The 11070-nt window shown below is 43.2% G+C and overlaps 1 long non-coding RNA gene across 1 annotated transcript in view; it reads right to left on the reverse strand.

Moving 5' to 3' along the window:
• Positions 1–5030: 5030 nt before the first annotated feature.
• LOC103749931 overlaps positions 5031–11070 on the reverse strand; it is an 11862-nt gene continuing 5822 nt past the window's right edge. The window contains exon 3 of the long non-coding RNA XR_607958.2: positions 5031–5280. This is a non-coding gene — a long non-coding RNA (uncharacterized LOC103749931). The remainder of the gene's footprint in view (positions 5281–11070) is intronic.

Here is an 11070-nt window from a genome sequence, read left to right on the forward strand (position 1 = left end):
AGGATCTCTGTGAGTTCAAGGCCAGCCTGGTCTACATAGTGAGTTCCAGGACAGCTGGGGCTACAGGGAGATCCTGCTTCAAAAAGACAAAAAAAAAATCTTTAAAAATATTAACACACTTCTAAAGAATCCTTGGGTCAAAGAATAAATCTTAAAAGAATAAGAAAATATGGGGGGCGGGGAGACAGGGTCTTCAGTAACTTCAGATAGGCCTCAAACTTGTTATGTAACTGAGAATGGCCTTAAATTCCTGATCCTCCTGCCCTCCACTTCCCAAGTACTGGGATTACAGGTGGGAGCCACCAAAACCAATTTAAAAAATGCTTTTTAACTGAAACTAAATAAAAATATGTCTCAAAATTTGCTGGAGGCAGGCAAGACAGTATTTACATGGAAAGTCTGCCTGAGAAGAAATGTCTGAAAGGGCACACTTCTATCTTGAGAACCTAAGAAACAAAACAACTCAAAAACAAACAGGTGGAGGGGCACACTGAAAGACAGCAGAACTCAGTGAACACTAGAGAAAAATCAATAAAAGCAACAGTTGGTTTTTAGAACAGATTAACTAAATTGGCCAATCCTTAGTCCCTAACAGGGGAGAAGGGATAGAAATCACCAATGTCATGGGTAAATGGAATGGTTCAGTGGGTGAAGGCATTTACTACCAGGCCCTAGGATCTGAATTAGATCCCCAAGACCCACATGGTGGAAGGAGAGAACCGATTCCTACAAGTTGTCCCCTGACCTCCATGTATGCACTGTAATAAATGTAATGATAATAGAAAGAGGGGCTGGATGGATGGCTCAGGGGTTAAGGTCATGTGCTGTTTTTGCAAGGGTCCTAAGTTTTGCTCCCAGTACCTACTTCACATGGCTCACAACAACTTGAACTCCAGCTCCAAGGGATTTGTTGCCCTTTTCCAGCCTCCATAGGCACCCACACATTCATAGCATAACACTCGTACATACATACATACATACATACACATGAATAAAACAACTTTAAAGATGAAAAGAAATCATCACCGTTGTTAACAAAAGACAGAATATCACTAAAGACTTCACTCACATTAAAAAGAGAGTGAGAGCGGGGCTAGAGAGACGGCTCAGTGGTTAAGAGCATGCTGCTCTTCCGAGGACCCAAGTTCCGTTTCCAGCACACATGACAGCTAACAACTGTCTGAGAGATCTGATGCCCTCTTCTGGCCTCTAAGGTCATTAAACACATTGTGGTGCTTTTATATACCTGCAGGCCAAACACTCATACACATAAAATAGAAATGAATAAATAATTGTTTAAAGGAGAGTCAGATTGATACTGTCTTCCTTAAAAAGATTTTTTATATTATTTTGAATTATGTGTATATGTGTGTGCCTGTGTGTATGTGTACATGAATGCGGGTACTTGTGGAGGCCAGAGACATTGGTTCTCCTGGACCTGAAGTTACAAGCGGTTGTGAGCCACCCAACGCAGATGCTGGGAACTGAACTCAGGTCTCTGTATACACTCTTAACTTCTGAGCCATCTTTCCAGCCCCCAGATTGATATTATTTTGAATAATGGGGAAATCATGTTGAGTGTGAGTATATATTCACAGAGCATCTATATTTATCAGAATTTTCATCACTGTGACAGAGTACCTCACATAAACAACTTTTTAAAAATTTTTTATATTTTATTTTTTTTTCTGTATGAGTGTATTGCCTGCATGTATGTTAGTGCACCCGTGTTGTACAATACCCACAAAGGTCAAAAGAGGACAGTTGTTAGCTGCCATGTGGGTGCTAGGAATTGAACCCAGGTCCTCTGCAAGAGCAGCCAGTGCTGTTAACCACTGAGCCATCTCTCCAGCCCTCTGACATAAACACCTTAATAGGAGGAAAGGTTTATGTTGACTCACAGTTTCAGATGGTTCCCTCTGTAGTTGCTTGGCCCTATACACTTGGGGAGAATATTCTGGTGGAGGAGCATCTTCACCTCATGGTAGACAGAAATTAGAGAAAATAAATATAAGTCCCTCAAGACAATGCCCCAGCAACCTACCTCTACTAGCTAGAATCCATCTCCAAAGTTTCCAGAACATCCCAAAATAGCGTCACCAGATGGGAACCAAGTGTTGAATGCACAAGCCTGTGATGGACATTTAATAGGCAAACCATAACAGCGTGTCAACAAGCCCTTCATACTTTTATTTTCTCCCATTTAAGATAATAAATACAAGTCCAAGTAGATGGCTCAGGGGGTAAAGTCACTTGCTGCTAAGCCTGATGGCCTGAGCTCTATCCCCAGGACCCACATGGTAGAGAGAATTGACTCCTACAAGTTGCTCTCTGACCTCCATATATGTGCCACTGCATATGTTCATCCCCCTCACACACACACATGCACATAAAATAAAAGTTAAAAAGAGAACACATAATACTATTGTTCAGTTCAATTCTCTAGGAAACCACCACTCTGAAGATGTACTAGGATATATCCATTTGATGTAATATTTTTGACTTAATGTGGATTGTAAAGTGTACTATTCATTGTTCTGAAGAAATGGAACTTCATCACAGTATAAAATGGTACAGTTAGCTTCTGTCTGGCACTTTTATCATACTTTGAACATTTCATGTATGGTTAGTTATACAAGGCCCAGTCCAAAGTATCTCTTCCTGCAAGAACTCATTTATAGCCCCCCAGGGTATTATTAGCATGGGTCCCATGTATCCTATTTGTCAGCTGGGTCCCCAGGTCTTCCTCTGGGGAATCTATCCTGTAGTTCTTTGTAGTTTTTGCCTCTGCTGTCAGACAAGAGTTCTTTTATGTGTGTTTGTGTGTGTTCGTGTGTATGTGTGTGCACATGTGCACATGAAGGCCAGAGATTGATGATGAGTATCTTTGTCAATCACTCTCCACCACACCACGACCACCACAACCATGACCACCACCAATACCACCACATCAATCATCATCATCATCATCATCATCATCATTTTGGTGGTACTGGGGTTTGAACCTAAGGCCTCTGTCATCTGTCTGGCCCCATGGCCAGGTCACTGGTCACTGCTGATGAGTTAGTGAAATCCTAACACAAGGGCTGCTAATGTTGTACAATCCTTCCACCACAGCAAGGAGGTCATCTCTTTGGGTGGATTTGTTCTTACTACCTTTATTCAGCATTTCTTCATTAGTAGGTCATGGCACGGTGGCCTTGGGGTCAGTTGTTACCCATAACCTTGAAACTACCATCCATAACCGAGCAGTTCTGTGTGGGTTTCGGGGGGTGCTGCTCAAAGGGTCCCATCCTTGTGACAACAGACCTGGAAGACCCTCAGCTGGTTATCCATAGATGTTCTGACCTCCCCCTTGCATCCCTCAGTAGGATGTTCCATCTCACTGTGAAGCTCTTCTCGGCCCTGCCTTCCCTGGAATGTGTCTCTGCCATCACTCATGGCCTTGAAGGTATTTCATATTTCAATATTACTTTAGGTCGCTCAGTCCTAGAGGCAGTTCGGTTGATGTTTACTTGCAAGCAACAGGTCTGGAAATGTCCTTGTCCAAAATCCCAGTGCTCACCACTGGGTGGCACTCAAAGACTCTTGCCATCAACCCCAGTCTTAGCAGGTCTACGAATTTAGTGGGTCACATGGTGGTATGAAGAGAATTTATTGATGTTAAAACTGCAACTTCTAACATTGTCATTAACTAAAGTGATCATCTCTTTTCAAAGCAGGTATTCTGTATTGTTTCAAATTAATGGCATGCATAGGTTTAGGTAGTTCTATCAGTTCTCAAGGTAGTGTGGCTGGTTTGGCAGAAGAGCAAACTTTTAAGTTTACGTCTTCTGTCTCACAGTAGGTAGTGTGGTCTCTAGTTTGACCCAACATTCATCCTATGAACACATTCAGGTGAAGGAGACAGCTGCAGTCACTTCACAGAAGTCCATTCAAACGCTCCTCCATAGTCTCAGCTTCCTCTCATCAGCCCAGCAATCATTCCTTCTTAGATCCTTCCCATCTACCTGAGGTCTCAACCAGGACCTTACCGACAGGGTATTTGGAATTACAGTACATCAGGATCCCATGTCCAGTTATGCTGGAAAAGTTTCTTCTCCAGACCCTGGGCACTTCATGTACACAGGCAAGGGTGTTTGGGGGTGGAGTCTTTGGGAAGTGATTAGGGTTGATGAGGTCATGAGGGTGGGGTACTTGTGATGGGATTAGTGCCTTGTAATCAGAGACACCAGAAAGCTTGCCTCTCTTTTCTCTTTTCCATTCTTCCTCTCCCCCCATTTCCTTTTCTCTCTCCCAGTCATGGGAAGTGTAAAAGAAATGTCTTTTCTGGCCAGGTGTGGTGGTGCACGCCTTTAATCCCAGCACTCGGGAGGCAGAGGCAGGTGGATCTCTGTGAGTTCAAGGCCAGCCTGGTCTACATAGTGAGTTCCAGGACAACTGGGACTACAGGGAGACCCTGTTTCAAAAAGACCGAAAAAAAAAAAAAGAAAGAAAATAATGTCTTTTCTATCTAAGGGTTCAATAAAACAAAGCTTCATTTCAAAAGATATAAAGAAACCACTTGGCAGAGATTCAAATTCTTCTAGGGTCAGCCCTTGAAATCAAAATATATACTTAGAGTTGCCCTCTGTGCTCAAAATTGCATTCTGCTTATCAGTTGGACCACTTTAAATTAACCAATCCTCTAGAATGTCACTCAGAATGAGGCACAGAACATTTTTGCTATGTATAAAAACCCAACAGAGGCCCTGCTAAGCATGCATGCCTGCTTGGTTTGGCACGGATACACACCCTTCTACAGAAGTAAAACTTTTTGCCTTGCCAAAATACTTTGAATTGTGTGGTCAATGTTTTGAGACCTAAGACATTATTCTTTAAATATTTATTTATCTATTTATCTATTTATGGGTATAAGTGTTTTGCCTGTATGTGTGTAAGTCTACCATGTGAATGCGGTGCCAGCAGAAGCCAGGAAAGGCCATCAGATTCCATGGAACTGGACTTACAGAACGTCGTTAGCCATCATGTGGGTGCTAGAAACCTGGGTCCTCTGCAAGAAGAGAAAGCACTCTTAACTGCTGAGCCATCCATCCAGCCCCCAGGCCAATTTTTCACACAATGTCAAAGCCAGAGGAGACTTGAAGGTGGCCATGGTTAAAATCTGCTCCTTTGTTCAAACACAGATCTCTCAACCGAGGGTGGGTTCGTATTTGGCTCTGAGTATAATCTGGCAAACCTTCGGCTGAATGCTCAGGTATGAAGTCACAGAGGCAAAACCTGGGAAACAAGAGTTACACATAAAAATAAATACAAAAGAACCACATATGGCTAGAGAGACAAGGTTTGCAAATAACCAAACCAAAAACACCAACTGAAATCCCGAGTCTGTACAGTACTGTTTCAAACGCCAAGTATTCAACAAATATGCAAAGACCCTTATTCAGAAAAAGGGGTGGGGGGACTCAGTAGAAATTGTACCCAAATGTCCCCCGATACTGGACCTAGCAGACAAAGCTTTCAAAGACTAGATTCTAAGTAAGTTCAAAGGTTAAATTTTAGAAAAGTTAAAGAGCGAAGAGAAATGCAGGAAAGGAATGAATCAACAAATAGAGAAACTCAAGGAAGACAGAGGTTATACAGAACAGCAAAATGGAAATTCTAAGTCTAGAATTGAAAAGCATAGTAACCAAAGAGGAACACTGCTAAAGACACCAAAGGCAGAATTAAGAGACTAGAATAAACAAATAATTGCAAACTTGAAGATGGAGCAGTAAGAATTGGTCATTCTGAAAGCAAAAAGAAACAAAGAGGTGAACAGCAGTTTCCCCAAGCAAGATGGTCATGGCTTCTGCTCTTTGAATCTAACATCGATAATTTCCATAAATATTTAGTTTAATCTGTGCATTTGAGAAATTTCCAGAGCACTAAGAGGATTGGGCTCTTGCTTTGGTCTTTTTTGCTGTTTTGATTATTTTCCCCAGACTCATAGCTGCTATCTGGGGAGAGGACTTGCCAACTTTTTAACTTTGTTATATCAAAACTGCAAATCTTGGGGTTGAGGAGATGGCTCAGTTGATAAAGTTCTTGCTGTGTTAAGCATGAGGGCCTAAATTCAGATCCCCAGCATCCACATAAAAAAGCTGAGTGCAGCCGGGCGTGGTGGTGCCCGCCTTTAATCCCAACACTTGGGAGACAGAGGCAGGGGGATCTTTGTGAGTTCCAGGCCAGCCTAGTCTACATAGTGAGTTCCAGGACAGCTGAGGCTACAAGAGACCCTGTCTCAAAAGAGAGACCAAAAAAAAAAAAAAAAAAAAATCTGAGTGCAGTGGTGTGTGCATAATCCCAGCCCCGGGAATGCAGAGACAAGAGGATCCCTAGGGCTTGTTGGCCAGCCAGTCTAGCTGAATTGGTGAACTCTAGATTCAGTGCCAAAAATAAGGTGGCGAGCTATTGAGGAAGATACCTGATACCCACCTAAAGCCTCCACATACACCCACATCCACATGAACACATACATCACACACATACACACACAACCAAATGTAAACAGCATATTTCTTGTAATTTTATCTATTTATTATTTTTTATTAATATTGTTATTGCAGTACTATGGATTGAATCTAAAGCTTCATGACTAATAAGCAAGCACTACAATGGTCCCTTTTTTACTTTTTCTTTTGAGACAATCTCACTAAGTTGCCAAGGCTAAATGAGCTCATCCTGTAGCCCAGGCAGGCCTTGACCCCTTTGATCCTTTTGCCTCAGCCTCTTAGTGCTAGGATTGCAGACAGACACCACCATTGCTAGAGCCAAATAACAATTTTATTGCAAAATCTCTCCTATTGCTATGGTGTTAGCCAGTCTCTATTTTCACTCACACACAAGCTACTTCTCTGTCACTTAATCCTCTACTAATTGCGTTGCCAGGGCTGAGAGGCTTAAAGCTCCATCTCCCAGAGACCTCTTTCTTTAGGGCACTGATAGTTGGGTTTGGGTTCTGCCAGTGAGATGTGATTGCTAGAAGATGGAGTGAAGAAAGCACCACTCTCTAGGCAACAGTGGTATGTGATGCACAAGCTCTGAGTGATGTAAACTGTTGCCATGACCCAGTCTATGTTCCACTGAGCTCTTGCCAAGCTTCATGGGTCTGGGAAGTTGTGATCTTGGCAATGGTTTTCTAGTTTTCTTGACACATAGTTGAATCACCACGCTTGTGTCATGACTTTGAAATCTCACCACAGGTCCCCAACATCTGCTTTTTTGGCCCTGTCATTTCATAACTAATCCCAAGTATTAAATCTTCTTCTGTCTGAAACATCAAGAATTATTTCTATTTTTGGACTACAATCTCATCTTCACAATGATACTTCAGGGGAGGTTGTTAGTTGATCAAGTGGGAAGTATTTGAGGCACTGGGAGGCATGCTACTGAAGAGGAGAGTGGGACCCCAGCCCCTTCTCTCCTCTTATACTTCCTGGATGTGTGGTGAGAAGTTCTGCTCTACATGAAGTGCTGCCATTCCACAGGCCCAAATGCAGAGGGCTCAATCAGTCGTGGTCTGAGATTTCCAAAATAGTATACAAAGTAAACCTTTTCTCTTTATATGATAGGGATTGTTTCAAGTATTTGTTACAGCGATGGAAAGCTAACACATTTATGAGGATTCAGTAAGGCTTAACACAGGGAAATGCTTGTGGCTTGAACATAACCTATAACAACATAGATGTTCAACAAATAGCTGCTTTTTTTTTTTTTTTTGGTCTTTTTGAGACAGGGTCTCCCTGTAGCCCCAGCTGTCCTGGAACTCACTATGTAGACCAGGCTGCCCTAGAACTCACAAAGATCCACCTGCCTCTGCCTCCCAAGTGCTGGGATTAAAGGCGTGTGCCACCACGCCCAGCTAATTGCTGCATTTTTATTTTTTGTTTTGTATAAATGTATGTAGTATGTTGCATGCTCGTGGGCATGTGTGTACATACAAGTGGCTGTGCATATGTGAGCACATTTGGAGGCCCGAGGGACATGTCAGGTGTCTGTCACTCCTTCATTTCTTACTCCTTTAGGACAAGGTTTCCTGCTAAACCTGAAGCTTAGTGTTTTGGCTAGGCTGGTTGACCAGCAATCTCACAGGATCTGCCTTCGCCTCCCCATTCTGGGATTACAACATGCAGTCCTGCCCAACTTTTTGAATGGGTACTGGGGGTTTGAACTCAGGTTCTCATAGCAAGCATTCTTACCCATGGAGCTGTCTCCCCAGCCCCCTAATTGTAGGCATTTATAATGAAAATAGTAAGCTAAACATGGAGGCATACTTCTGTACCCTCAGCATTTGGGAGACTCAGGCAGGGGATGTAGGGGGGTGGTGTCTTGAGTTTGAGGCCAGCCTGGGCTACCTAGTGAGTTCAGGACAACTTGAGCTATATAACAAGCATTTGCCTTACAAGTGTGAAGGCTTGGGTTCAATCCCTAAAACTCACATAAAAACCCAATCATGGTAATGCATGCTTGTAATTCCAGTAATGGGAGGCAGAGACATTACTAGCATCTCTGAACTCACTGGCCAGCTGCCTGAAGCTATGTGGTAAAGTTCCAGGACAATGAGAGACCCTGTCTCAAACAAAAGGTGGAAGGTACTGGAGAAATAACACCCAAGATTGTCTTTTGACTTCCACATGCACATGCATGCATGTGTACCCCACCCAATACACCCAAGGTCTGCACATGCACACAAGTCAGGTAAATAAAAATACACAAATACAAATATATCAATAAAAGAAAACAATAACATAACAAAGAAGTTGATGTACATCCAGAACTATGCAGTTCCATGCATGGTAGAGCTGCAAGGGCGAGCTGTTACATCTGCAGAAACTTTGTTGCTAAACTCAGCCTCTAGCACAAAGTTTAATTACATTTACTTCCAATCACATCTTACTAAAAGCTTCACCACTTGCTAATTCCTATACTACATTTTACTATTATCTGTGCTCTTTTCTCAGTCTATGTATCTGAATGTGGAATCCTCAGGTGATAGTTGCTACTGTGTGTCTCCTGACACCATTCATTCTGGTTGACATTGGCCATGGGTAGAATATTTATAGAAATCCCAAAAGTGGGCTGGGTGTGGTGGTACACACCTTTAATCCCAGCACTTGGGAGGCAGAGGCAGGCGGATCTTTGTGAGTTCGAGGCCAGCCTGGTCTACATAGTGAGTTCCAGGACAGCTGGGGCTACAAGGAGACCCTGTCTCAAAAAAAGACAAAAAAAAATCCCAAAATTGTATAAATTGGGACTTTAACTTTTAAAAAAATTTATTATTTCTATTTTGTGTGTGTGTGTGTGTGTGTGTGTGTGTGTGTATTGCCTGCATGTAGGTAAGTGCACCCGTGTCGTGCAATGCCCACAGAGGTCAGAAGAGGCTGTCGGATCCCCTGGGACTGGAGTTATGGACAGTTGTTAGCTGCCATGTGGGTGCTGGGATTCAAACCCGGGTCTTCTGCAAGAACAACCAGTGTTTTTAACCGCTGAGCCATCTCTCCAGCCTGTGGGACTATAACTTTTAATTGGGTGAGTAGGTTGTTAAATACCTCAGCCATCATTTGATAGTTATTATTCTCCCTCCGTTCCTTCTTTCCTTCCTTCCTTCCTTCCTTCCTTCCTTCCTTCCTTCCTTCGTAGCCTTTGTTGGGTATTTTGTTAGAGCAACAAGAAAAGTAACTTATGCACCATCTTCAAAAGCAAGGTGGATGTTTCACTTATCTTTCTTTCTTTCTTTCTTTCTTTCTTTCTTTCTTTTTGATACAGGGTCTCACTAAGTATCCCTGACTGACCTGGAACTATGTAGACCAGGCCGGCTTTAAACTCACAGAGATCCTCCTGCCTCTGCCTCCCATGTGCTGGGATTAAAAGCATGTACCACCACACCTAGCAATAGCTATTATTCTTGTTGCTATAGACTGAATTATGTTCCCCTAGCCGCAGTCATGTGGAAGCTCCAATCCTTAATGGGACCTGTGAGAAGGTAATAATGATTAAATAAGGTCATATGTGGGGAGGGACTGATTGAATAAGGCTGGTGTCCTTGTTAGGAGAGAAGGCAAGTGGCCTATGTAGGGGAGGGCTGGAGAGATGGCTCAGCAGTTACGAGCACTTGTTGCACAATCATGAGGATGAGAGTTCAGGTTCCAGCACCCACATAACAAGCCAGGAGTTCTACAGATATCTGCAACCCCAGTTCCTTAGAAATAGGAGTATCACTGGGACTTGATGTGAAAATTAACCTGTGAAAATGTGAGCCCCAGATTCAGGGAGAGACCTTGCCTCAAAGAAATAGGTGGAGAGTGAGAGGAGGCCACCCAATGCCCTCTTCTGACCCCCACAGGTGCACTTGAGTGTGCATGCACACACACACACACACACACACACACACACAAACATCCCAAGAAATATCTTTAAAAAGGGGATATCAAAGAGCTCTTTCTACCTTGTGAGGATTACAGCCAGAAGGTAGTTATCTGAAAACTAGGAAGGAAGACCTCAGCTATTTGGACCCTTCCATCTCTGGTGCACTGTTATGACAGTGCAAACAAACAAATACACTGTCCGGTGTTCATATTATTACTAAAGTACAATGTACCTACACCTCCCCTCTCTACTTCTCCTCTCCTCACCCTCTGCCTCCTCCTCCTCATCCCTCACCTCAGGTAAAAATCCTTCACGCCCAGCCCTGCCTCAGATCAGGTCATGCTACACATGGCCAGCAGAGGACCAAGATGCTCTTTGCAGGGTCCTGCAGCTACACTTTGTGGCTGACACCTCTATGCATAGGGACTGGACCCTTGACATAGTATTTGAAAGACTTTCTCCCATTTTCTTTAAAATTGTCTTTTAAAGCAGAGATTTTAAATTGATGGTCCCTCCTCCTCCTCTTCCTCTTCTTTCTCCTCCTTAGGTTTGGATGTTCTACCTAAGAAACTACTGCTTGGGGCTGGAGAGATGGCTCAGCAGTTGAGAGCACTGACTGCTCTTGCAGAGGACCCAGGTTTGATTCCCAGCACCCACATGGCA

The sequence above is a fragment of the Nannospalax galili genome, unplaced genomic scaffold (genome assembly GCF_000622305.1).
Source record: "Nannospalax galili isolate Female #2095 unplaced genomic scaffold, S.galili_v1.0 scaffold1532, whole genome shotgun sequence".
Taxonomy (NCBI): Eukaryota; Metazoa; Chordata; class Mammalia; order Rodentia; family Spalacidae; genus Nannospalax; species Nannospalax galili.